The sequence below is a fragment of the Sapajus apella genome, unplaced genomic scaffold, assembly GCF_009761245.1.
Source record: "Sapajus apella isolate SASKATOON/1434 unplaced genomic scaffold, GSC_monkey_1.0 scaffold4, whole genome shotgun sequence".
NCBI lineage: Eukaryota > Metazoa > Chordata > Mammalia > Primates > Cebidae > Sapajus > Sapajus apella.
Window position 1 is genome coordinate 38365235 of NW_022436944.1, and position 26705 is coordinate 38391939.

Sequence of the window (26705 nt, forward strand, 5' to 3'; positions counted from 1 at the left end):
TTGAAAATCTCAGCGAAAACTAAATCACTCTGAACACATAAAAACAAACCTAATGTTCTGGGCTTGAACACAAATTATTATTAAACTCTGACAGAGACCAAACAGCTAATTCCAAACATAAAGCATGCACATTATATGGTGTTCATAATTTATTTCCCAAGGAGTTTTAGAGTAGTCCTGTTTCAAGACTGCTAGAACAAGACCAACCTAGGCTGTGCTTTCCTTCCAATTCTTGTCTGCCTCTCCCAAAAAATCTCAGCAGCAGAGTTTAGGACCAGTGGATCAAAGAACCTCACTATCTTTTAGGACAGTGGTTACAAAATCTCAGCATTTAAAAACAAAGAATGAAGAAAAAGTCTGGTCAAGCAGCAGCAGTGGTTCTTATCAATTGGTATCAAAAAGATGATTTGATCTTTAGCATACTAATCATCTCAGTTGATGTAGTTTTTAATTAGTCTGGGAATAATAAAGAAGCTCAATTCTTCAGGTATTTAAAAAAAAGACAAAGACAGTCTTTCCTGGCTAAAATAGTAGGCATATTACAGATTCCTGGCCATGTCAGGGAAATCCTTTCATAGCACTCAAAACAATGAGGAAAAGCAACAAAATTAACTCAAAAAGAGTAATTTCCTTTCCATCCTAAATAAACTTTACACAAACTTGCCTTTGATAATCGACTAAACAAGCTGCACCACTAGCATCAAGGGAGGTTGTGCAGATATCTAGCAGGTGCTGCAGTTTATCACAAAACCGTCTAAAATAATTGGAAGTGACAACCAGCACTACCACAAATGATTTATTAGTCTTTCACTCAGCTTTTCAGCTTCCTCAGGGCCAGAATAAATAATTTACCAACTCTGTATCTTCCAATCATTAATTCTTCCCAATGCATCCAAACTACATTTAACTCTGCTAGGTTCGATGGAATAAAACACACAATAGGAATATTTTTACAAATATAAAATTACCTGACCATATGTAAAGGCAACCATGTCAATCAAAGATGTACAATACAGATGCAGAAGGACTCAAAGTCAGCAACTGCAGTCAAGTTTGAGGGTGCTCATGGAATAAATTAAATGAACTATAAAGCAGAGCTTAGCAAAGCGCTTCTCTCATAGATGAAAAAAAGACTCCAGTGACTCTGGACAGTAAACCAAAGAGGCAACCTAAGCACACTGTACCACAGAGATTTTAAACCTCAAGCATCATCATCTCACAATAGTCAATTCATTGATTGACTGCCTCGCCCAAAACTGTCCCACAAATTGTAGAAAATACCCAGTATCCTCAATCAAAAAAAGGTAGAAAAGTTAAGACCTATAGGAATTTCACGCAAAGTAGACAATACAGTATAAAACAAGGCATCTTCTTTAAAGCATTTTAATAGCTATTCTGAATAGGTTTACAGGACAATTACAAACTCCTGTGAATTCAAAAATAGATGGGAAAATCAAAGAAATAAACATTCTCCCCCAAGTCTGATAATGATGTTAAAAGGTATGACTATTAATTATGTAGAAAAAACATACAAAAAGCAAAAATTACATCTTAAATCCATTTTTGATGTAAGCTAGTCTTGTCTCATTAAATCAGCATCTATGATTAAAACAGAGATCATTTTTGGTACATAACGTATTGCATTGTTAGAGCAGCATCTGTTTATTACACAGCATAAACATTTTTCAGCTTTCTAAAACTACTGACATGCAATAAATGATCCAGACCTAGCAATTCATTGAAGCTTCTTTTTTATTTCAAGCAGAAATACTTTAAGTGAAATAGTTAATAAAATTGATAGTCTAATATTTGGCATTCTGTAAGGCAGCTTCAAGCTGTTGGGCACACAAAGAATTTCCTAAATTGATGGCTTTCTCTTTGAGAGTGTACCACAACCCAAATCTAAGTGTGTAATAAATGTTTAAATATACTCTTACATATACAACTTCTACCAAATACATGATTTTTTCCAAAATATAAAATGCCTTAAAATTAAATTGGCTGAACTAGTGAAAATTATAAATTTGAACCTGTAAGAATGCCATTTATATGATACAATTTTTTTAATGTCTAAAACCATTCCAAAATGATCACAAAATAAGAATGAATTTTTTTCAATACTCGAGAGCTTGCTTATTAACTGAAAGAGTTACATACCTGGGCACAAAATTATATTGTTCACATTAAGCAAAACTATGTCTTATTTATGCACAGATCCAGCACACACGTTGTTGTGGCAAAATAAACTCCAAATAGCACAGGTCCTAGCCTCCCACAGGTTACAATAAAGCAAAAGCACAAAAACTAAAAAACATCTTTTTTTTAAAAGCATCTTTTCAAACAGATGCAAAAATTACAGACTCTTTTATATATTTTTTTGTACTAAGACGTTGGGAGGATTCAGAGGACATTTGTTTAAAAGAAAAAGCATGATAACGCTGTCTGCAGGCTTCTTTGCCAGGAATGGAAAAGTGGACTGGCTTGTAAAGGCAAGAAATTCAATAAGAAAAAGGAAAGCAGGCCAGGCATGGTGGCTCATGCCTGTAATCCCTATATTTTGGAAGGCCGAGGCAGGCAGATCACGAGGTCAGGAGATTGATACCAACCTGACCAACATGGTGAAATCCCATCACTACTAAAAATACAAAAAAAATTAGCTGAGTGTGGTAGCACATGGCTGTAACCCCAGCTACTCCGGAGACTGAGGCACCAGAATCGCTTGAACCCAAGAGGCAGGGGTTGCAATGGGAGTTGGAGTGAGCTGAGATCATGCCACTGCACTCCAGCCTGAAGATAGAGCAAAACTCCCTCTCAAAAAAATAAAAAAAGAAAAGAAAAGAAAAAAGAAGGAAGCAATATACTGCTCTAGTAGCATCAAATGTCCTAAGGATGCTGCCTAGTGCCAACCTGGATACAATGTTATAGGAAATGATGACAGCTTATCTGTGTTCTGAAAACACTGAGACCTGCAGAGCTCCATGAATATCTATGGAAGAAGTCTATGCAAAGTATCCTGACCCTTAAATCTTAAATGTCTGTCAAAAGAGAAATAGGTACACAAATTGTTGTTCTATCATGAAATATTATACAACATTTAAAATGAATCAACCAGGTGTACAAATCACAGCAAGTAAAAGTTCAGGAATAATTATGGATAAGAAGGAAGAAAAATGCAATCTTTAGGTAATCTTTAGGAACATTTAATGTTAATGGACACATAAATGTAGTAATAATACAAAAACAGGAAAGCTATAAACCAATTTCATTATGGCAGTTATCTCTGGGAAGGGAAAGACTTTAAAAATATCTTTTAAAAATACATGTGGTAGCAAATGTTAACATACTAATTCTGCATGTTAAATACACGTTTGCCTGTTCTGTTTATTTTCTGTACTTTCTTCTTTCTTTCCTTTTTTCTTTGAGACAGGGTCTCACCTGTCACTCAGGCTGGAGTGCAGTGGCATGATCTCAGCTCACTGCAGCCTCTACCTGACCAGGATCAGTTGATCCTCCCACCTTAGCCTCCTGAGTACCTGAGACTATAGGCATGTGCCACCATGTCCAAATAATTTTGGGATTTTTTTGTAGATTGGGAGTTTCACCATATTACCCATGGCTCAAGTAATCCACCCACCTCAGCCTCCCGAAGTGCTTGGATTACAGGCATGAGCTACTGCACCCAGCCTATACTTTCTAAAATTTTAAAATCTAAGCAATGAGATGAATAATTTTCTTCTGAAAAAATTTAAAAGGTTTTACAATATTCTTACCTGAAACATGAGGGCCTATCTTCTTTAAAATCACTGTTTTGGCCAGTCCTCATATTCTAAAAACTTTTAATTTCAATCTAAGAAACTAAAAATTCTACCCTCTTTTCACAAGTTATTTGATTTAGTAACAATTTCAAGTCAAGTTCTCAGGAGATCCCATGCTTTTACTTCAAAAATGAACTGAAGGACTCTACCATGTAGACCTCCTAAATAAAGTTAAAGACATTCTCATCAGGGGACTTTTAAATAAATAGTTCTGTCATTTTCTATGAGAACAAACAGACTTGAGAGCCTGACTCCCAATTCCTTGGCTCTGACTTCCCTGGGGGAACCTGCCACTTACATTAGTGAGTAAGTTCTTTTCCATTTTCTTTGTTATATGAGGTATTAAACTTCTACTTGTTTGAAAAAAATAAAAATTCCTAGTAAGACTTTGGACATATCAACTGAAACCTTACTTTTTGAAAAAACTTATCGGAAGTTCAGTACCACAAATATAAGTTTTTTCATTTTGTGTTAACCTTTCCTGCAGACAAATTTCTTTTAAGCTCAATCCTATTTCTTTACAAGCCTTTGGAAATTTGACAGGTCATCTATTGCGAAATAGAAACAAGATGCCTCCCATTTACCATTAAATTTCTACATGAAAAAAAATTTTAATATACTTTTTGTCACCATGAAGGAAATATGAGTGATATTGTTAATTTCCATAAAAACTGATAAATATTCTCTCAAAGTAGCAACCATCTGATTTTTAAAAATTACTAGCTTGTTATCTTAAACGAGAAATCATATCCAACTTACATTGATGTTTTTCTATCTGAAGTATGTCATGCAATATTGTAATTTATCTCATAAATCTACTAGAGTGTGATCAAATCCTATCAACTCTGATTGGCATAAATTTGAAACAATGAAGCAATCACATCTGTTAAGCAGTTTTAGCTTCCTAGACAACATTTTTAAAGTTTATAGAATAACATAATTACACTTTTTTTCCTAAGACCTTCCTGCACTGGATTTGAGCTTTTCATAAAGTTTGTTTGTGTACACTGGATATATAGAAAGTAGAAATATAATATAGAAAGTAGAGTAAAAAATACAGATAAGAAAAGGAGATGGAAGTGGGGGAGATGAAGTGATAGAGATGGTCTAAGTAGTACACTCAAGAAAGTATTTTAATAAACTCGAAAGAAGTAGTTGGTCACAAGATGGGGAAAATGAGTTCATTTAAGTGAAAATATATAGAATATATTAATTTTATCTTGAAACTATTCTTGAAAATGTATGAACGTTGAATTCAAATAAAAATACATGAACATAGAACAAAGAATGCTAACCATGTTTTATGAAGCAAAATACTAGTGTACAGCAAAAACTCACTATCTGTATGTTTTTGGTATAAAATCTTTAATTTTAAAATTTTGAATGGTTTGATAAAAATATTATATAGTATATGAATCAAAAAGTAAAAAATGAAATATCCCCAAAGTAATTCTAAGCAATTTTAAGAATGTTTCTAATAAGTAAGCAAATGCAAGCATAAAAATGAACAGGCCTTATAGATAACTCAGACTATGGCTAAAAAGACATAAAAATAAAAATTCAGAATACTGTTAAATAACTTTATCAAGTTATCGATCCTTTCTGTCTTCATATACATCATGCCTAAGCTATGACTTAAGAAGGTGTGAACATTCTACTAAAGACAGCTGAACTAGTAGAAACTCCATTTGGACCATTCATTGGTAATTAATCATATACAATTTCAAGATATTTCCTATCCTACTGATCCTTACACCTGCCATTCTTTACATGCATTCAGCTTCTTAAGAGAGGATACCTTCCTAAAGTGAGTATCTCTATAACTTCACTGCATACCAACTAGGGTCTTGTATGTGCTCAATACCCATTTGCTGATTCACTATATTTGACTTATATGAAAAAAGGAGTCATGAGTAAAACAGTTTAAATTAAACCAATTATATTTCCTACCACTAAAGTTAAAATCAATAAAACTAAATATTATGATAAAGGAAAACTTCCAAAAAGGGACAATAGATAATTACGATAGTGAAATTTCATCAAAAGAGTGATGAAGATTTTTTAACCAAATCTTGTGCTTAATTTAGATCTTTTCCTTTTGTCTGCGGCTGTGACACGTTTTCACAGAACAAAAAGATGTTTCCTTAGAATTTATTATTTTACTATTTGGAATGATTGAAATGATATGCTGATGGAAGAAGACAAGGCTTTTTCTCTATTCTTTGCCCTTTACTATGATATTGTTGTACTCTCCTTAATATGTAAAACTACACACTAGTCATTCTATTTTTCAATACCTTGTAGCTTAATTCCTAATTAAATGCATCAAGATTCTCCATTACAATGAAACTCTGACTATTTTGTCATTTAGCTTTAATATAAAGACATTTCTTTGATTACCCCAGGATGATAACAGTATTAATATTTTACTAAAAGAAATAAATCTCCATTAAGTTTTTAAAAATCTATCAAACACTAATTGAAATAAGATTAAAATAAATAATTTCAATCCTTCTGACTAAATTGTACTGTTATATATTACCTACTTTATTTCTGCATTTTGTTTATGTTTTCATTCATTTAAGAAATATGCTTTGCACGAAAACGCTGATACAAATAAGACAATTCCTGTTCTTATTATAAGCAATAAACTAATAATTATAATGTAGCATAGTTAAGTGCTCTAACAAGGTGTGTAGGAGGTGAAGTAATATTACTAAAGAGTCAACACAAAGTTTTCAAGAGCTGCATCTTGCAAAATGAGTACACAAAACAACTGGTTCCCCAAACATAGATTAACCACATGAAATTATTTCTTTTCCCTCCCAAAACCCTACTAAAATGGCAGTTAATAATTTTTTAAGGTGTATTTCACAAGGACAAAAAAGTGGAAGTGGAGACAACAACAGAAACAAGATCACAAATTTTTAGAAAACAGATGAATAACTTATCAAAAGAAGTTACTCATAACAGAACATATCAAAAAAGACACTGAGGAGAAGCAAATCATTTGCCCACAATCAGGCAGTGACTCAACCTCACACATCCCACTTCTACTACACTGGTGCTGAATCTCCAACTAGGAGAACTGAAGGGGAAAGAGAGATAGAAAGACAAAAACAGGAAAAGGAAATAATTCAAGAGAATATCCCCAAACTGAAAGACATTTGTTCTTAAAAGGGTCCTCTGAAGATTCATTAAAAATAATGAATAAAACCCATTCTAAGACACATTATCATAGAATTTCAGAGACAAACAATCCTAAAGCCTTCCAGAATATTAAGAACAGGCCATATATAGCCAGGAAAAAAAAAGTGGGGGGAAAAAAGAGTAGTCTGGATTTCTCAGTAGTAACACTGGATGTTGTGAAATGAAGCCTTTAATATCTAAAATAAAACTATCTACAATCTAAAATTTGATACCGAAATCATTAATCAAGTCTGAGAGTAAAATGAAGTCATTTCAACCTTCCCTAGGACCTATTTCCATATAATGAAAAAGCTACAGACTGTACCCTCCTCCTAATACAGAAGATAGATAATGGAATGGGTAAAGAAATGTAATACAAGAAGTTAACAGAGATACTGTATAATAGATTACTGGAAACAGGACAAGAATAATACTGAAGACTGGGCAACATAAAAGTAATTTAATTTTAATATACAATTTTAACAATGCATTTATTATTCTAAAAAATGAAACTTCAATATTTAAAATGGCAATCATTTAATATTTTTAAATCCCTGTTAATTAATAAAATTTAATGAGATGCACACGTTATAAATTAACTTTGTTGTTAAGTCTTAAAATCCTGCTATATATTTGCAATGTGTTGTTCAGCTCTCAGTAACTACATTACTGAACTGAAAATTTTTGAACTAAATATCTACTTAGAAATGCTGTAAGTTAGGAATTGGCAAGAATATATGAAGTAAATTATACACTAATGTTGAGGATTTATTTTACTTAAGCTTCCCCCACACACAAATTTCTCCTAAATTATCAGATTCCTCATTTTATAAAAACTTTTCAATATTTTTATACACTGAAGTATTACTGATTTATCTTTGAATGGAGTTTAGTCAAATAGCCATTCAAAAGTTATGTGGTACTCAGGAGAATCTGTAGTCTGAGACTGGCCCTTGCACTGCAGAACATCCAGCATATCTGGTCCCCATCCATTAAATGACAAAAACACTCTCACAATCATGGTGACAAGTGAAAACCTCACACCAATTTGTGAAACTCCCTTATGGAGCAGCACCAACCTTATTTGAAAACTGTTACTCTAGAAGTCTTACAGGAAGAAAAAGCATGCTAGGGTGTGAAAACAATAGAAAAAAGTATGAAGGAAACACTTTTATCAGTCATACTAAAAGTTATAATTTACAATTTTATCCTCATCTAAATGTTCTTTCTTTAGATGTATTTTTTGGTACTGTGTACTGTGGATGACTTAAAGAGATATGATACAATCACTCTAACATACGTATATTCTCTTTTTTGCGGGGGGCGGCGGGGCAGGGTCTTGCTACGTCATCCAGGCTGAAGTGCAGTGGGGTGATCACGGCTCATTGCAGCCTCAATCTCCTAGGCTCAAGCAATCCTCCCTCCCTCAGCTCCCAAGTAGCTGGGACCACCACATTTAGTTGATTTTTTAAAGTTTTATCTGTGTAGAGATATGCTCTCCCTATGTTGCTCAGGTTGATCTCAAACTCCTGGGCTCAAGTGATCCTCCTGCCTCAGCCTCCCAGAGTGCTCGGACTACAGACGTGAACCACAGCCTCTGGCTGTTCATTTTTTAATAAAAGGCTTCCCTATATATGACCTTGTTAATACTCTAACTTCTATTTAGATAGCCAAATTAAAGTCAAATACAGGATCTAATCAATAGATTGTACATCTACAGGCATGTCCTGTTTACATAATTTGTGTGATATTGTTTTTATTGTTATTGCTATGTTGTTTGGTTTTTACTGTTTCTGTGAACAATACTGATACTAAGATAGTCAATACTGAGACACTGCATCAAGTCACCATAGTATTTAGTATTATTAAAGGCTCCTATATATCACTATTGTGTAACAGCCTAAGAAATCCTTGAAGTATAACACGGTCCCCTATTTTGTTTGCAACTCTAAATTTAATAAGGATCTATTTAATTAGTCCAGAATTCAACTACATATTCATGCCAAATTTTGCAGCAACATGGGAGGTAGGCAGAAAGAGATTTGAAACACTTCCATGAGAACAACCTTGACTGCTCTACTAAAACATCAGTGCAGGGACCCAAACTACTTCATATGCTGTCCACAAAATGGATGAGGTATGAAAGAAATCTTATGTTTACCATGACCTTTGGCTGTACTTTTACTTGTCATAATTATAAAGAAGCTACTCTCAGAGCTCACACATAACACATATTATTACTCTTAGAATTATAGTAAAGTATTTCAGGAATTGCTTTATACTGTAACTAACTTGAGGGAGACTATATGAATAGTTCTTTCCTTTTTTGTTAGCCATAATAGGCACTTCTGAACAAAGAAAAAGTTATCATACATATGAATAAGATTACACAAGAATTTTTCCAATTTTTTAATGCACATTCAAATATAAATATGCCACTCTGGTTCTCTGGTTACCTGGTTCAACTTAACAAATCGTGTATGTTCTAAACACAAAAAACTAAAAATTAAGAATGTACAATATAATTATGACTTTAATAATATAATTTGCCACATCAGATAAATACATATCAGGAGAGAATTAAAAAGAAAACTATACAAAACAATTAAATTATACTCATCTGGAGATTTCTATTTTCCCACACATAATTTCACCAAGGAAAAATAGTTGTTTTCAGTAAGTTTTGGCAAAACTGCCAACTTTATCAACATATGTGACATGTAACATGCTTTTAAAGAAAGAAAAGAGCACTGGATTATCCAACAAGAAATTATAAATTCTAAAGGTATAACAAAAACAGGATTAGATTTCATGACAATGTCAAACATACTATAAATTAGAACAGGGATCTCCAACCTCAGGCCATGGACTGATACCTGTTAGGAGCCAGGCTACACAGCAAGAAGTGAGTGGCAGAGCAGCCAGCAAATGTTCCTCTGTATTTACAGCCACCTTTCATCAGTGGCATTACTACCTGAGCTCTGCCTCCTGTCAGATCAGCAGTAGCATTAGATTCTCATAGGAGCTCAAACCCTACCGTGAACTGCGCATGCAAGGGTTCTAGGGTGCCAGCTCCTTATGAGAATCTAACTAATGCCTGATGATCTGAGGCGGAACCGTTTCTTCCCAAAACCATCCTCACCCCACCCCCTCACCAGCCATCCATGTAAAAACTGTCTTCCATGAAACCAATCCCTGATGCCAAAAAGGCTGGGAACCACTGGATCAGAAGATTTACAAGGCAAAGGAAGCAAAAAAATTTCTTTAAAAGGCCCCAGGCATGGTAGCTCACTTCTGTAATCCCAGCACTTTGGGAGGCCAAGACAGGTGGATCACTTGAGCCCAGGAGTTCAAGAGCCCACCACCTCTAGAAAAAAAAAATAAACTAAAGAGTAATTTTTTAAAAAAAACTTCTAATGTTTATATGAAGAAAAACTTTAGAACTATCCACTAAAGTATGACCAACTTTGCCATACTTATCTTTCTGCTCCTAAAAGTAATAATCTTTTACTGCCATCTTGAAAATAGGTTCCAAAAGTCATAAAACATCAGCATTATCCTTTACTAAAGTCAATTACAAAATGCTTATGTTGCCTAACATAAATATTGTCCACGAGAGAAGTTAATCACAAAAGAAAACACTTTTAAAAACATTACACATGAATTAAGACTCCTGTGAAACATACACTATACAAGACTACTAGAAATTACTCAATACAAGTTGAGGTACTACCATAGGTCCCCATGTGACTAGGAAGGCCCCAGTTCATACATGTTATCCTTACATATTACAGTATACCCTTTCATTCTCAAAACTATCTTGGATTTTAAGATAAATTATGTCATTAAATCTAGTTATTAAAATATTTCCTATTAATAAATCATATTCCTAGGATTTTATGTTTTAACATTTACTTGAAAAATCTTTCTACCTTAAAAACGTTTAGTGATTCATACAGAACCCTACCAGTCACATAGATGCAGTTACTTATGGCACTCATACCCAAACTCTGTTGCCATCTAATTCATCTGTTCTCTGATGCACTTTGTATATTTAAGACTCAGGATGGAGGCTTCCCTCTGTCTTCAGGTAGAAAACAGGTTGGAAAGATCTTTTCCTTAGTCTCATACTAATTAACAACATCTTTCCTTACTTTTTAAGGCTCCCCAGAATACTATAAATAACTACATCTAAGGGTTTAAAATTAAAATTGATTGCTTTCTTGTCCTTTTTATGCACATGTTAAAATGCTTAACTGTATTAAAGACTATATTTGGCCTTAATGGTGTTTGCGGTCATTTCTATAAAAGCTCAGGCATCAAGCACTTAATCATTCTTTAACAATATGTATATGTCCGACCCTGATAAGAACATTATTACTTTTTTTTTTCAGGAAATTAAATTTTACCTAACAGAGCCCTGAAAACGGCCTTGGACTTAACAGTCAAAAACTTGATGTGAATGTTGGACATCCACCAGGCTAACACATTTTCCTCAAAGCACAAATTCTTCTTTTGTATGTAATTTTTGCTCAACCATACAGTATTAGGAGAAGAATTAAATCAGAAAATTCAAGAGGCTCAAGTACTTGTCTGCTGTTTAAGAAAGATGATTAAATGTTATACAAAATGAAATACTTTGCAAGTTAAATGTTTACAAATACTAGTATTCTCTTTTTTTTTTTTTTTTTTTTTGAGACGGAGTTTCGCTCTTGTTACCCAGGCTGGAGTGCAATGGCGTGATCTCGGCTCATCGCAACCTCCGCCTCCTGGGTTCAGGCAATTCTCCTGCCTCAGCCTCCTGAGTAGCTGGGATTACAGGCACGCACCACCATGCCCAGCTAATTTTTTGTATTTTTAGTAGAGACAGGGTTTCACCATGTTGACCAGGATGGTCTCGGTCTCTTGACCTCGTGATCCACCCACCTCGGGCTCCCAAAGTGCTGGGATTACAGGCGTGAGCCATCGCGCCCGGCCAAATACTAGTATTCTCTAAAAAAAAAAAAAAAAAGTAAAACAACTTTGGCTAAATACTACATTGTGCTATCTATGCATACAAAACTATAATGAGCTACAAAGAAAAGCCCTTGAGTCGGACTACATGAATCAACTCAAAAACGAACAGTACTTATATCACTGTGAAGATCAACAAATAATTCATGTAAAAGATATGAGCTCTGTATCTTCACATAAGAAATCAGGAATGCTAGTTATTATTATAAAAGTCTACATTAATATGTTTTCAAAAACAAATATGAAAAAGTTATTTTCATGTCATAAGAAAATTTCACATGACGTACATGTGTGTGTGCACACATCTGTGCATCTTCCAAGGAAAAATCACTTGGATGACATAGCTAGCACTCCCCAAACATATGTTAATAATAGGGCTGGGTAGATTATCATGACAGTTAATACAGATCTTATTCAATATTGGAGAAGGAAGCTTTTTTATTTTTATTTTTTTCAAAAGAAGACCATATTGGCATACTGAGGCACATTTAAAAAGAAAATGCCATACCTGATATTATCTGTGGTTATTCATCTCCAGAACAGAAAAGACACAGATATGCATGATATACACATTTCTAAATCCATGTATATAAATCAAAGGAAAACACTTCCTTTAAGGCAAGCATATGAAGATACTAAAGCAACATTCCAATTAAATATTCATATATTCAATATTTCAAAATAAGAAATTTGGATATATGTATGCATAATTTACAATTTTATACTGAAACCTGTCTACAGAGGCCATTTTCACTATATTTCAACAGCATCTCAACTTGAAATGTACAATGCAGTTTCTCTCTGAAGTGTGAAAACTATAAAGTACATAGTAATTCACTGCAAGCAAACACAAAATAAAGACCATGTTGTGCACATAGCACTCACCCAAATGACTACTTTAACCTATCCATTAAACCCATTCAATAAGAGAGCCCTAATAACTGCTCTACGTTATGAAACAGAATCAGAAGAAATGATGCTAAGTCAAAGAAACTGTAACTTGCACTTATAAACCTCTTCATTTTCATACATTAAAATGATATAAAAATTTCCTTAAGAAATATATGTCATTATGACTGATATATGAAATTTACATAGAAAGATTTATATAGTAATCCAGATGTTTCCCAAATACATATATAAGGGGGATTAAAAAAAACAAAGACTACAGCAGTCAAATTTATTTGTCAGGAATCCAAATCTAAGTTGGACTTCATTTCTCTGAACTTTCTAAAAATATTCCAGTAGTAAAACAGATTGCCATTAAAATAAAATAACCAAGACTTATTTATTCTAAAGCAAGTAAGAAATGCAGATCTGTCCTTTAAAGACCCAAAGGGTAATGCAGACTGAGGTTTACATGTTCAATCACTGTTTACAAATGATAGGCTATATCATTAATTTGTAAGTGACTCTAAAATGAGTATGCACATAACGCACAAACATTCTATCACTGGTAACTCTAAATAGGTAAATTTAAAGCTAAACAAAGCTGAAATTCATCTCTACCATAAATTTTTTTAAAAATCCATGAGCACTGCAATGAATATACTTTTGCCTTAGAGCTGATACTTTTAATTTTCAAGAACCACAAGAAAAAAATCAAAACTAGTCAGTAACAATGCAGCGTCTAAAAGCAATAAACTCAAAATTAAGTTATAAATAATTTAAAGGATGTCATGAAGATGTATTAATAATTCATCAGATAAATAATTTACTAAATAATCAAATAAATAAATAATGAAATACATAAATAAATCAGCAAATAAATAATTCTGCAAAATAACCTAAACAATAAGTCACCCGAAACATATCACAACCTACAAAGCTACAATAATTTTCTAGATTTTGATAATTTTAAATAAACCAATGTACATAAGCTAGATCAATCCTTGTTAGAATCAGAAATATTTTTCAATGCTATTGGTAAAATCCTCATCTCAGTACATATGAATACATATGCAATGTTTAAAAGACTGCATAGAATTAGTTCTCATACATTATTAATATGATTATAATACAACCTCCTCGATATTTTATATATCTTTCTCTAAAATATTTTCCCCCAAACAACTGGACACTTAAGATATTCTTAACTTATACTTCTTTTTCAAAGAAATACCTACAGTATAATAATGCTACAGGCTTTTTGACAGTTTTCCTATCTTCACCAAATCTTTAGAAATTTTCTGCAGGAGAACAATAAGAATAGTCTGAATTATTATAGATAGCATTTCTTTCATCAGGGACAATGTTTTATAATTCTAAAAATAATGGGAAGTCGACATTATTAATCATAAACTATGTCAAGTTTTTAGAAGTCTTTAGTGGACTAACTTCAACTTGACCGTATCCAACTTTCTCTATTGGAGCTGACACACAAGCTGTTACAATTGGCGGGATTTCAGATGTGAAAGACAAAAACTTCAAAGGACAAAGTGATTGGCTGACATTTAATGCTATCTTCAATCTGGGAAGCTCAAAGTCTTTCAAAGAACACAATGAGATCACTTAACTGTTACAATCTGAATGTAGTTAACAATCTGAATGTAGTTACAATCTAATTAGGGTACCACAAAGGATCAAAACATAACTGACCTCATAAATCAGCCTTCATTTTAAAAAGTTTTTATCTACCCAGAGTATAGCGTTCTTCATAGTATAGCATTCTTTATATCCATAAACAGTAGATCCCAAATTATGACAGCCTTTCCCATATAAATAATAACACTGTGATAGGTTTTTGACACACTGCAGGGACTAAAACAATATACTACATTTGAAGAGAAGGAAAATAACTAATCTGTTAATTTACTAATTAATTAATCAAAGTATTTTATATAATTTGGTGAATTTTCACAACAATTTTTCAAGTTAGGTAACATTTTACCTATTTTGCAGTGAAGGAAACTGAGGCCCAGTAAAATTATACATATACTGCCCACAGTGCCCAAGTGGACAGAAGGATCCAAATTTTGCCTATATGATCCTCAGTGTGAAGATTCACTGAACTATAGAGCCCTTAAATTTAGACCAAAGCTGAAAAATACAGAAAATTCTAAAACACCTATATTGTTAAAGCAATGGTTTTCAACCAAGGGTGACTTTGTTTCTCAAGGGACATTTGGCAATGTGTGGAGGCATTTTTCATGTCATGACTAGGGAGAGTTACTGACGTCTAGTGGGTGCAGGTCAGGGATGCTGCTAAACATCCTACAATGCACATGATGGCTCCTACAACAAGGAATTATCTAGCCTAAAATGTTAGTAGTGATGAGGGTAGGAAACCCTGAATTAAAGTAACATGCATGGTTTTCCTATTACAAAATAATACATATTTGGTTAACAGATGTAGAGTCATTTTTCTGTGTATAATATGTATAGTGAAATATCCTAGATAAAAATGGGTATCCTTGGGAGACTGGGTATATGGGAATTCTTTGTACTTTTTGCTCCATTTTTCTATAAACCTAAAACTGCTCAACAAATATTAATTTTTTTCAAATGTGTATTCTTCACTTATTTGACTTGTTATAATTAACTTTCTTAGAATTAATATTAAACAGTGTCTAGTCAAAAAATGTTTTTTAAAAATTTCATATATCAAAATGTTTTCAACAAGTTAATATGAGAGCATTAAAAGCTAAATTTAGCCAGACATGGCGGCTCACACCTGTAATCCCAACACTTTCAGAGAACAAGGAAGGAGGATCACTTGAGCCCAGGAGTTCAAGACCAGCCTGGGCAACACAGAGAGATCCCATCTATTAAAAAAAAAAAAAAAAAAAAGTTTTTAACTAGCCTGGTATGGTAGCATGTGCCTGTGGTACCAGCTACTCATGAGGCTGAGGAGGATGACTTCAGTCCAGGAAGATCAAGGCTGCAATGAGCCATGATCATGTCACTGCACTCCAGCCTGAGAAACTATGCAAGTCCCTGTCTCAAAACAAAACAAAAGCTACATTTATGAACTGACCTCATCAAAGTAACTAGCTATATTTTAAAATATTAAAAATTCATAGGGATGGGATTCTGATACAACATATAGTCCTCAATGTTTTATTTTTCGCCTAAAAGCTATCAAGTGTTTTCTGAAATATTTGTTATAAATATTAACAGCATTTGAGAACAAAATTCAGCAATATATTATCAAATAGTTCCAGAAATGTATTTTCTATATCATTTTAAGTGTTAAAATGTTTTTTGTTTTAATATCAAAAAACAAATATCAAAAGTTAATTGTTTTTCCTTTCAATATCAATTAATCTTTCTCCAGTCTCAATACCAATTTCAGTTTTCAATACAGCTCTAGATTCTGCCATGACAAAAATACATGTCGCCTTATATCTGACCTGCTACATTATCATACAGAGGCTTTAAATAATGTTATCCTTTACCAGCTAGAATTAGGTCACATCCCTGCCAAATCAATAAAAATAATAATCAAATAATAACAAAAAGAGGGGAAAAAAGGAGGGAGGAGACAAATTTATTTCTCCCATGTAAATGTCCAAAAGTAGAAACTCACAGGCTGATGTGGAGCTCCAACTACAGAGGGCCCAACTGCCTTCCACCTTTTTGCTCTACCGTATACTATTTCTATTCAAAGTCACCTTATGTTCCAAGAAGGCTATGAGAATTCCAGCTAATACACCTACATTGCAGGCATCAAGAAGATGTCTGAAAGGAGAAGAAAAGTCCTTTCTCTTCCCTTCTTTCACATAATATTCCACCTTATATCTCATAAACCATAAACCTAGCCCTTTGGTCACACTTAACCACTTGGAAGGCTAGGCAATATAGTCTGTAACATTGTCAATACACTCCACTATAAAACTGAGAATCTTTTGTAACTAAGGAAGACAGACAGAATAAATTTTGTGAGTTGAATTAATAGAGGCAGGCTGCAGTAAACAGTACAACTCTTCAAAGAAAATAAAAGAGGTACTAAAAGATTTTCACTAAAGAAATTCACTGCAAATTATATTTATAGTAATGAAAACAAGGGAAAACAATAATTTAAAAATAGGAGAATGATTAGATAAATTTAGGGATAATCTAAGAATAGAATTTGATGTATTCACTAAATATCACTTTTAAGAATTTTACTGATATGGAGAATTGTTCACAGAATTAAAAAACACAATATAAAATATTTCACATACAATAACCCATTTCATATAAATATACATAAATACAAATACATATACTAACATATATCTATACACACATATATGCCCATCGTATAGCTATATCTAGAGAGACTGAGACCATATAAAACTTAAGAAAATAAAATCAACTAAAATGATACTAGTGATTTTGCTCTGCTTTAGGGAATTGTAACTAAATTTTACTTTATCCATATATTTCATTAATTTCTAGTTTTTCTACAATGAATATATACTATGCTTATTATTTTTCACAAAAACTTTGGCATAGATGAAGAAGCAGCAACCTTAGAAAAGTGGTTAGATCTCAGGCTTCAATTTATTTTATTATCTAGAATTCACTGATTTAAAAAATGGCATGAGGCATCTATACCTGAGCTGTATCTTTACCAACTGGGGCCAAATATAGATGTTTCTCTTTAGGCAGTAGTAAGAAGTCAACTTCTCTGTGCTCAACTTGTATTCAACTTACTAGCATTCACATATCACATTTGTCAGTTTTGTACAAGTCACTCCTAACCAGATGCTACATCCATCATTCCTAACAATTTACCCCGACATATTGATTACTTTGCTCATCTCACTCTGTGGAACTAATCATTCGTCCTTCATGCTTCTACAAATCCTTCCACTTTCTGTATTTCTCAGTCTATTTTTAAAAGTTCTACCTTACTATACATTTTTCTGGTACTTGTATAACAAATACGTCTAACAGAACTTACATCTTTCTTATATTTTTAAAACTATCTTCAATTGTCCTGAATTTTCCAGTTATTACTGGGTATATACACAATTGTTATATTGGCATTAATTCTATTGTCTGAAAGTCCATAATTATTAAGTCTCATAATTTAGAATGCTTCAAAGTTTTCCATATTTCCTAGAGTGATTTGCTTTCCAAAACCCCCCATTATCACCATACAAGAAGTAGAAGAAAAGGAAAATATATTCAAAGCTACTAACAAGTGCATGGAGTTGGCCAAAATAGTAAACAAACAAAAAAAGTGAAATAGATAGCCAGTCCTCTAGAAAGAAAGCCTGTTAGAAATTCACAACAAAGCCTGGGAACAATGGCTCACAACTCTAATCCCAGCACTTTGGGAGGCCAAGATAGGCAGATTGCTTGAGTCCGGTATAAGACCAATGGGCAACATGGTGAAACCTGGTCTATTCTAAAACAAAAAATTAGCTAGGCATGGTAGTGTGTGCCTGTGGCCCCAGCTACCCAGGCGGCTGAGGTTGGAGGATCGCTTGAGGCGGGAAGGTTGAGGCTGCAGTGAGCTCTGCCTGAGTGACAGAGTGAGATCCTGTCTCAAAAAAAAAAAAAAAAAAAAAAAGACAAAGAAAAGGAAGGAGGGAGGAAGAGAAGGACAAAAGGAAGGAAGGAGGGATGGATGGAGGGAAGGAAGGAGCGAGGAAGAAAAAGAAAGGAATTCACAAGAAAATGTAATAAAAGATAAATGTACAATCCAGACTATGTATACTACAGAAAATCCAGCAGCTAAAAAGTCACATCAGGCAGGGATAATCAGAAAGGGCTCTGTCTCAGGCCAAAATCATATAGGAATATAACAGTAGTTGTCAACTATAGAAGATACTGCCCCCAGGGGACATTTGGCAACGTCTGGAAAAACTTTAGGTTATCCCAAATGAGAAATATTACTCGCATCTGGTGAGTAGTGGCCAAAAATGCAGCTTAACATACCTAAACATACCATCCCTAAACATATCTAAATATACAATAGGACAAGACCCGTCCCCCCAAAAATCAATTATTCAGCCTAAAATGTCAACAGTGCTAGAAATACCAGTACAAGCCCAAATGAACAGATAGCATTTAAACAAAAGGATATGAATAAAAGAACTGTTGCCATAATACATGATGTCTTTACTAAGTCATAATATGGCTAACAAAAGAATGGCAGGAAACAAGACTAAAAAACATAAAGAGGAGTAGACTGTGATAGCCTATACAAGATTGATGATAAACCAAAGAAATAAGGAAAAATTACCATTATAATAACAAGAATATAAGAGAACTGAGGCATAAAATAGCCATATTTTATAACAGGGGTCTCCAAACTCTGAGGCCACAGGCAAACAAGCAAAGCTTCATCTGTATTAACAGCTGCTCCCCACTGCTCACATTACCTCCTGAGCTCTGCCTCCTGTCAGGTCAGCAGTGGCATTAGATTCTCATAGGACTGCTAACCCTATTGTGAACTGCACATGTGAGAGATCTAGGCTGAGTGATCCTTAGGAGAATCGAATGCCTGGTGATCTAAGATGCAACAGTTTCATCTGGAAATCACAGCCCCGCCCTCACCCATGGAAAAATTATATTCCACGTAACTGGTCCCTGGTGCCAAAAAGGCTGGGGACCACTGCTTTATAAGACTAAATTGTAGTTTGATAGGGACATTGCTTTCCAGCAGTATGTAAAGCTGGATATCTTGATATTCATATCTAACTTTAAAACTTAGAGGAAAAGAAATCTGTTTAAGTGTTTAGTTAGCAAGAAAGTACAATATACATATAAACTATAAATAAATGAAGGGAGAAACCTTAGGAAAGAGTAAGCAAACAGAAAAACCAGCTCTCATCCTGAGAGTATATGCCAAATGTTGGTAAAACTGAGCTTACATTTTGATGGCTGCTCAAGGCTTAGGAAATGAGATTTTAAGGAGTCTAACATAAGAAAACACTTTTATAAAGTTGGTGCTCTCAAGAGGTACATCTTCATGTTAACAGCAAAGAGGCACCACAAAGATCTTCTTCCTGTAACACCTTTATAGTCACACTGACCCCCCGATCCTGGGCACTCCCACCATTCCTAATTCCTGGCAACCATTAATCTGTATTCCATCTCTAAAATGTTGTCATTTGTAAAATGTTTTATCAATTCTCCTGCAACTGTAACCACAAAGTGGCCTTCACAAGGTTCTCAAACTAAATTCACACTTCTTGCATGATCCAATAAATTTCATATGAGATCCAATAAATCCCATATTTAAAGGATTCTTAATCTCTAGCCAGGCAACTGGAGAAAGCACAGGCAAATCCTCTGTGAAAGAAAATGACTTCAACAAAGGTCTCAAAGAATCCAACAGCTTTCCGAAATGCACTACTCAAGTCAAAAAAAAAAAAAAAAAAAACAAATTCAAGGATACCACACACAATAAAAGAGAGCCATCACAAAAAAGACACAGCAAAATCAGCAAACAGATTCTTCCACTACTGGAAAGATCATAAAATAATAATGCTTCAGGCAATAATATCTCTATAAGACATAAAACTTCAAGAAATAAAAAAACCTAAGTAATTTTATAAGGCCTCATTCTGTTGCCCAGGCTGGATGGAGTGCAGTGGAGCAATCTCGGCTCATTGTAGCCTCCACCTCCTGAGTTCAATCTCCTGCCTCAGCCTCCCAAGAAGCTGGGATTACAGGTGTCTGCCACCACGCCCACCTAATTTTTATATTTTTATTACAGATGGGGTTTTGCTGTGTTGGCCAGGCTAGTCCCGAACTCCTAACCTCAGGTGATCTGCCTACCTCAGCCTCCCAAAGTGCTGGTATTAAGAATTTTTAATTCAGTGTAAATGTGCAAGATTGAAAATCCATCTAAAATGCAGTTCAGAGACATAGAAAAAAACTCTGTAACAGCAGTTAAGGGTCACAAAGAACAGAATAAGCGAAGTCTAAACAAAATACTTCTAAATCTATTTGTGATACAAGAGACCATTTTTAAATTGGCAATCCATCGGAGAGAAAAACTTTTGTAAAATGCAATGAAAATTAATTTTTTTAAAAATCATACCCTTATTAGGTAACAATTTGATATAAAAGTTTCTAAATGCTTACTCTGAATTTGTCTTTAATTCATCACAGACCAGTAAAATCAGTTTGCAGACCAGCACTGGTCTGAAGATCACACTTTGAGTAGCACTGGTCTAAAACACACGTAGATCAGGATTATAAAAGGATATAAACAAACATAGGCCAAGTGTGGTAGCTCACACTTGTAATCCCAGCACTTTGGGAGAGCAAGGCAGGCAGATTGCTTGAGCCCAGGAGCTCAAGACCAGCCTGAGCAGCATGGAAAGACCCCACCTCTACAAAAAATACAAAAATTAACTGGGTGGGGAAAAAGTAACTGGGTAGTCCCAGCTACTCGGGAGGCTGAGTTGGGAGGATCACTTGAGCCCAGGAAGCAGAGGTTGCAGTGAGCCAACATCACACCACTGCACTACAATCTGGGCGACAGAAAAAAGACTTTTTTTTTTTTTTTTTTTTTTTTAAAAAAAAGAGAGAGATTTGGATATGGATAGTATCCAAATAAATAATGGTTGAAATTTTCCTAGTCTAATTGAAAACACAGATGGAAGGTCTGAGTTGCAAAAAAAAAAAAAAAAAAACCACCCGATAGTAAAGATGCAGGTACACCTATGGGTAATTCCTTATCAGTTTAAAGGCTAAATCCACCAAAATTACTACAACACAATCCTCAACCAGACAAGCATTTTTTTTTTAACTAAGAATGAGGGCTAGATGTACTATAAATAAACAAAATAAGGACAAGAGGGCTTAGTAAAGAAAGTTATTTGAGACCAAATTTTAAGAGCTAAAGATTCCCTCTCTCAGTAGAAATATCCCGTCCCTACTGCCCAAACTGTATTTAGTTTATTAAATTAGGGTGACTTTTTAATGTATAACTTTATGAAATAAAAAAATTACAGTCTTCCATTAGCAGTGGCTGAATACATTTTCAATTATATAAAAATGAACAGGATTCCAATTTCCATTAACTGTCCTCTTCAATGTGAGGTTAGCTATATAATACTTTGGCATACTCTACCTGTCAAATCTTCCAAGCACAACAGACTCTTTTACTTTTAAATGCATTTCATGTGAAAGACCCTGCTAAGACTTCCAGAAGAAATCAAATGTAAATTCAAACTTACTTAGTAAAACTATGAAATTATGGCATTATACCTCCTAACTAATCATAACTAATAGTTTTATAAATGGTTGTTTTCAAATATTTGACACATATCTAATTGAAGTATCACAATAACCTCATGGAATCCTGGCTTTATAGAACTGATATAATAATGGATAAAAGCTTAGAATGTGAAAGAACATAGTGAACAGCATCAAAAAATACACAGAAAAAGATACATAAATTGAATGTAACAATGTAAAGAGAAAAAGATGTCCAAAATCTAATCAACAACTGCTTCATAGCAGTATTCCCCATCAAATGAAATTGAAAGGACAATCATTAGGCATACATAGTGGATAAACTAAATGAAATGATGCATTAACTTACTTGATTCAGTGTCATCAAATATGAACAATTTAGCAAGATTATTTTTTAAATTTAATTGCTTATTGAACCTTAATAAGACTTGTATAGTACTACCTCCAAGAATATATAAAAGAATTAATAGAGAAAAAAAGCCAGACTGAGTGATTAAAACTTCCATCAGGTATAAATAAGTAAAGGCTGAGTGCAGCAAAAATTGTCATCCATACTTAATCATGAAGAATTAAAAGCATAAGCCATTCAGAAAAACTCAGTGGTAAGGTCTTTAAACAAGAAAACTTCTTCAAACTAGTCCATAACTACATTGATTCAAAGTTAATGCCTCAGCAGATACAAAACATCAAACATCTTTACTGAGTGGTGTAGGAAAAAGTTGGATTTAAGCTGGAAATTTATCAAGTTAAAAAAAGAAAATGCCTTCTTTCAGCCAGACACAATGTTCAAGCTAGGAGAATATGTGGCATTATAATTTCAAACTTTGACTGCCCACACCAAGTTTAACTATCGACCCCAACAAAAAGTGGGCAAAAGATATGAACACTTTTCAAAAGAAGACATTTATTCAGCCAACACACATATGAAAAAATACTCATCACTGGTTATTAGAGAAATGCAAATCAAAACCACACTGAGATACCATCTCACACCAGTCAGAATGGCGATCATTGAAAAATCTGGAGACAACAGTTGACGGAGAGGACGTGGAGAAATAGGGACACTTTTACACTATTGGTGGGAGTATAAATTAGTTCAACCATGTGGAAGACAGTGTGGTGATTCCTCAAAGATCTAGAAATAGAAATACCATTTGACCCAGCAATCCCATTACTGGGTATATACCCAAAGGATTATAAATCAATCTATTATAAAGACACACACACATGTATGTTCACTCTGGCACTGTTTATAAACTATTATACTATTATAATAGTAAAGACTTGGAACCAACCCGAATGCCCATCAAAGATAGACTGGATAAAGAAAATGTGGCACATATAAACCATGGAATACTAGGCAGCCATAAAAAAGGGTGAGTTCATGTCCTTTGCAGGAACGTGGATGAATCTGGAAACCATCACTCTCAGCAAACTGACACGAGAACAGAAAATCAAACACCATATGTTCTCACTCATAAGTGGGTGTTGAACAATGAGAACACACGGACACAGGGAGGGGAACATCACACACCGGGGTCTGTTAGGGGTAGGGACTAGGGGAGGGACGGCAGGGGATGGGGAGATTGGAGAGGGATAACATTAGGAGAAATACCTAATGTAGGTGATGGGGGGACAGAGGTAGTAAACCACCATGGCATGTGTATACCTATGTAACAATCCTGCACGATCTGCACATGTACCCCAGAACTTAAAGTAAAATTTTTTAAAAAATGAAAAAAAAAAAAACTCTCAATCCATTCTGATATAAAGAAAAAGAAAAATATTCCATAGTGCCTTCTGAGTTTTTACTTAATTATAATTACATTTGTATGTATGTTTCTTAGCTGCTTCAAATCTTTTCTGTGAAGAAGAAAAAAAAAAAGGCTTTTAAAAAAAAATCCCTACCTATGAGACACATCCATATATAGAAAATGTTTCCAAAACTGAACCATTTCACTTGTACTTCCTGATCCCTACCTGAAACATAAATAAGTACACAAATTTTTAAGATAAATTAAACATTAATATACTTTAAAAGATTTTTAAGTAAAAGCAAACTGCAAATTTTTTTTCAATAAAATCAAGGCACAAAGCCAAAATTCTTTATCATATGATTTGCAAATGGCTTAAAATTTCAGGGGGTGGCTTAAAATTTCAAAGACTAGCAGTTGAACTCTACATCTGTCAAAAGAGGATGTGAGCTTACTACAGGGAGATTCTAATAACTGAAATCCCTGGTAGTTTTAAGATTAAGATCATAAAACAGGGAATCACAAGCTTTCTCACCAAAATATCCCTAAATAAATGTGGCAATAAACACTGACCTCATATATATGAGAGTCTGGGAACAGAACCCAAAAGTGCTATAGTGATCAATCTTCTGCTACATTAAATATATTGTCTTAAAATAACTGTGCTAATTCCTTTTTGACCCCATAATATCTCACTTTAAAATTCATACGTAGGAAGAACGTACCACATTGATATTTGTACTGTACTTCTTCACATACCCAGCTCTGAAAAGAATTGAACTAGAGGTTCTCACCCCTTCTGTTCACACCAGAACTGTATGCCTTTGTGAAAAAGCACATATTTTATATTTGAAGGAAAGCTAATCTAATAAATTCCTGGGTTTAATCAGTGATTGTCTCCCAGATTCAACTTTACTTTTATACACACACGCACGCACGCACACACGCACGGCCACAAGTGAGATGTGGGACTTTTTATCAAACATTTATTTCTTGAATGCTTGATCCTTACAATGTTATCATATCCTGTAATATAGAAGTATAATTGACAACCATGTTATAGACGACTCTTTTTCAACAATTAAGGATTAACTCTAGTATCAAACTGCAAATATCAGCAAGAAAATCAACAGAAGATAATGCATGCCTTGTTTTCACCTAATTATAAAAATTATCTTAAAAGGTTATATGACTTATATAGTTAGAAGTCATAACTATGCATAATTATATATTTGAGTTTAAATTATATTAAATTAAATATTCTGAATTTAAATTATCTTTATGAATTTTATAATTAAGCCAGTCTTATAATTTGTATGAAAATCCTTTAACAAAAAAATTAGATCTAATCTAAAATTTTAAGAAAGACTTGTCTTTAAAAAAAAAAAAAGGCATTAATTTTCAGTCATCTTTTGGACTAACATTTACATGTAAAGAGATATCCGTTATTATTTTTGCATTCAAATTCTCTACAAGGGTAAATAAAAATCATTAACAAAAGATTATTTTAAATTTTCAAATTTAAATTAGTGGGCTTCCTAAACTTTGGGACAATTTTGATAAATGTTTTTTGCTTCAAAATTATAAACTTCTATATAATTATAAATGTAATTTTCATCTAAGTTATTTGAGATAATTTAAATTCAAAGATATCATGAATAGTTATTATAACTTTTAATTATACTACATTTGAGATACTTATTTTTATAACACTTTAAGAAAAAAATTACAAGTCATGCACTATTCCCACTTCTTTTTACTTTATCTCATATAAAAACTGATCCTTGTTTTATTCGGGGGAAAAAAAAAAAAAACTTTCACTAAGATAGTATATCCATTTTCTCCAATAACAGTTATAAAATTTTCACAGTTAAGTGTAACTTATTCACAAAATATTACTTAACAAAATTTTTAAGTACATTTTATTAGTCAAGTTCTTAGAATCACTTAGATCCCTATATTTAATTTCCTAGTTACTGAAAGGGTCACTTAACTACGCTAATCAGATACCTTTCCAACATCAACAAAATCAATGCAACAAAATGTCAGAAGAAATCTGTCATGTTTCTGCTGGAAGCCCAGTTATTCCTATATATTCTAATACACAAAGATCAGGTAAAACAAAAGAAATAGTTATTGGGAGTTCTTTATCATGGTTTTCTCCTTTGTGAATTAAGCACAAATTTAATGGTTAATGCCAGTCAAAATGGCTTCTTCACAATTATACACATAAACTAAATAAACAATGAATATATAAAAATATATTCTTTTCTCCAGAGGAAGCCCAGTTAACTTCCTGGACAGGAAGAATTAAAAACAAACAAAAACATGCAACATGCTGTACCAAGTACCACAAAAAATTCATCAATGAGTGTTTTTTGGTTGTTGAGAAATGTTAAACTATAAAAAAGGTAATATTACAAATATCTATGTTCTCACCAACTAGAATTTATAACAAATGACATTCACATTATGCATTCAAATTCATATAAATATGAAATCATATTTGGTTCACTTTAGGTACATATAAAAGAATAACTAGAGATAAAGTTGACACCCACTGTTCACCACCCCCAGTAGCAATCCCCTTCTTCACCTCCTTACCAGCGACCACTATCATGAAATTGGTATGTGGCCTCCTAATTCATTTTCCACATTTTCATTTACATATTTAAATAACAGAGTTGTGTTTCATTTATTTTTTCAGTTTTCATAAATGACCTCATACTGAAAGTAATTAATGATTTTAACTCTTTAAATTTCTGAGGTCTATTGCTGTATCTAT

General features: G+C 33.5%; 1 protein-coding gene across 6 annotated transcripts in view; it reads right to left on the reverse strand.

The window, feature by feature from the left end:
- TBC1D5 (TBC1 domain family member 5) overlaps positions 1 to 26705 on the reverse strand; it is a 557272-nt gene that overhangs the window by 496930 nt on the left and 33637 nt on the right. For 2 of the 6 annotated variants that reach the window (XM_032259250.1, XM_032259276.1), the window contains exons 1-2: positions 14144 to 15734; positions 12526 to 12628 (exon numbers count right to left, since the gene is read on the reverse strand). The exons of 2 other annotated variants lie outside the window; for them this stretch is intronic. The gene's annotated coding sequence lies outside the window, so the exon portion shown is untranslated. Of the gene's footprint in view, positions 1 to 12525; positions 12629 to 14143; positions 15736 to 26705 lie in introns of those variants that run through there. 2 more of the 6 variants (XM_032259280.1, XM_032259287.1) reach the window with 2 other exon arrangements.